Source organism: Pseudorasbora parva, chromosome 5 (assembly GCF_024679245.1).
Source record: "Pseudorasbora parva isolate DD20220531a chromosome 5, ASM2467924v1, whole genome shotgun sequence".
NCBI lineage: Eukaryota > Metazoa > Chordata > Actinopteri > Cypriniformes > Gobionidae > Pseudorasbora > Pseudorasbora parva.
The window spans coordinates 7,482,017-7,484,516 of NC_090176.1; positions in this window are offsets into that span (position 1 = coordinate 7,482,017).

Genomic DNA, 2,500 nt, shown 5'->3' on the forward strand with positions numbered 1-2,500 from the left:
TTTGCCATCCTAACTATAACTGTTATGTTTTATTGCTAACCTGTGACTCGTTTCGAGAAGCGCTAATGTGCCTTTAAACAATTTTCCTCTTCCTCCCTCCTGCAGTGTGTCAGATTACACCTCTAAGTGCACACCGAAGAGGTGGACCCGTCTGATGTGAAAGAAGCGTCCATCTGACAGTCGGTGATGTCCGTCCTCTCCGCTCATCACGCTGTGCTGTGGAGGATTATCTCTGGAGACCTGTGTTGCCACAGTTACTTTGAAAAAGTAATCTGATTACTGATTACTTTACAGATTACTTGATTTTAAAAGTAACTAAGTAAGATTACAAGTTACTTTATTAGTTACATTCAGCAGTTTCTGACAACAGCCCCGCCGCCTCAACATTGAAATGACAACCGTTTTTTATTTTATTTATATATATATATATATATATATATATATATATATATATATATATATATATATATATATATATATATATATATATATATATATATATATATATATCACACACAGGCAAACACTCGCACAGACTAAAACACACACATGCATACCACACACACACTAAACTCGCATGCGCAAAGCCACAAACACTCATTAAAACACACACACGCACACAAACACGCAAACACTCACGAAGACTAAAACACACACACATGCACACTACACACACACTAAACACACGTGTACACACACTCTCACCCACACACACAAACACAGACTAAAACCACACACATGCAAGCACTCACACAGACTAAAACACACGCAAACACACATGTGCACCACACACACACTAAACACACATGTGCAAACACACACACACACACACACACACACACACACACACACACACATACATACGCAAACACACACTAAAACCACACACATGCAAACACTCACACAGACTAAAACACACACGCAAACACACACATGCGCACCACACACACAGTAAACACACATGTGCAAACACACACACACACACACACACACACACACACACACACACACACACACATACATACGCAAACACACACTAAAACCACACACATGCAAACACTCACACAGACTAAAACACACACGCAAACACACACATGCGCACCACACACACAGTAAACACACATGTGCAAACACACACACACACACACACACAAACACACTCTAAAACCACACACATGCAAACACTCACAGACTAAAACACACACACACAAACACACACATGCGCACCACACACACACTAAACACACATGTGCAAACACACACACACACATACGCAAACACACACTAAAACCACACACATGCAAACACTCACACAGACTAAAACACACACGCAAACACACATGCACACCACACACACTAAAACACACATGCGCAAAGCCGCAAACACACACATGCGCACCACACACACACACACACACACACACACACACACACACACACACACACACACACACACACAAATCTGGCTTTTATGTTTTGTTGGTCTTTTTATTTCTATTTTGCATCTAATTTCTCTTTTGTAAGTATTTGCATATATTTGCAGTCTGTTTGCATAATAAAAAATAAAAAAGACAGAAATGACAACCGTTTTTGCCAAGACTCACTTTACTGGAAGTGCATTTTTAACAGTAACGTTACAGTAACAATGCATCTCCTGACATTTTAAGTTGAAATTAAAAAATATTTCCTGAAAAAAAATACTCTCCCCGAGACGCAAGAAGAAAGCAAAAATATATCATTTTATATTTTTTACTAAGAAAAATGACTAAAATAGTAACTCACTGTGACTTGGATGAATTACTTTAATCTGATTACTGGTTTGGAAATAGTAACGCGTTAGATTACTCGTTACTGGAAAAAAGTCGTCAGATTAGAGTAACGCGTTTCTCAGTACTGTGGAGGATTTTCTTTGGAGACTCCCTCCCTAAACCCACTGAGTGTGTTCGGCGGTGTGTGTTTGAGATCTCACACACTCACACACACCGGACAGGTCATGTAATACTGCTTGTGCACCCATTAGACATCAGAAACGACCACTGGCAATTGATAATTTAATAGGTTAATGGCTATTTAGTGTTTATGAGTAAACATAATCCTGTGCGTCTTGTTTTGTCATGTTCATAATTTAGCCGGATCAGGTTTTGAGGGTTTTTTGCAGGTGAAGCGCTCTCATCATTTGTTTGCTGTCACCGTTCGCGTTGTTAACTCTTCCCTGAGGTTCGGATCTGAAAGGTGCAGCGAGTGAACGTTTCTGCATGTGTACAAAGCTCATGAATATTTTAGTTTATGATTATTATTGTGGTTTATGGTTTTATGAAATTAAACTGCTCACAATGTATACATATATATCCAGCAAACAAACAACCAAATAAATACATCTTAATGCAAACGTTAACCGAGGGTCAAAGTGAATCCAGCGATTATTATTGCAGTGCATGTACAGATAGCCGCCGTTAAACGATGCGTTTGCCGCCTTTCTGTTATAAATGTCCTCCGGTGA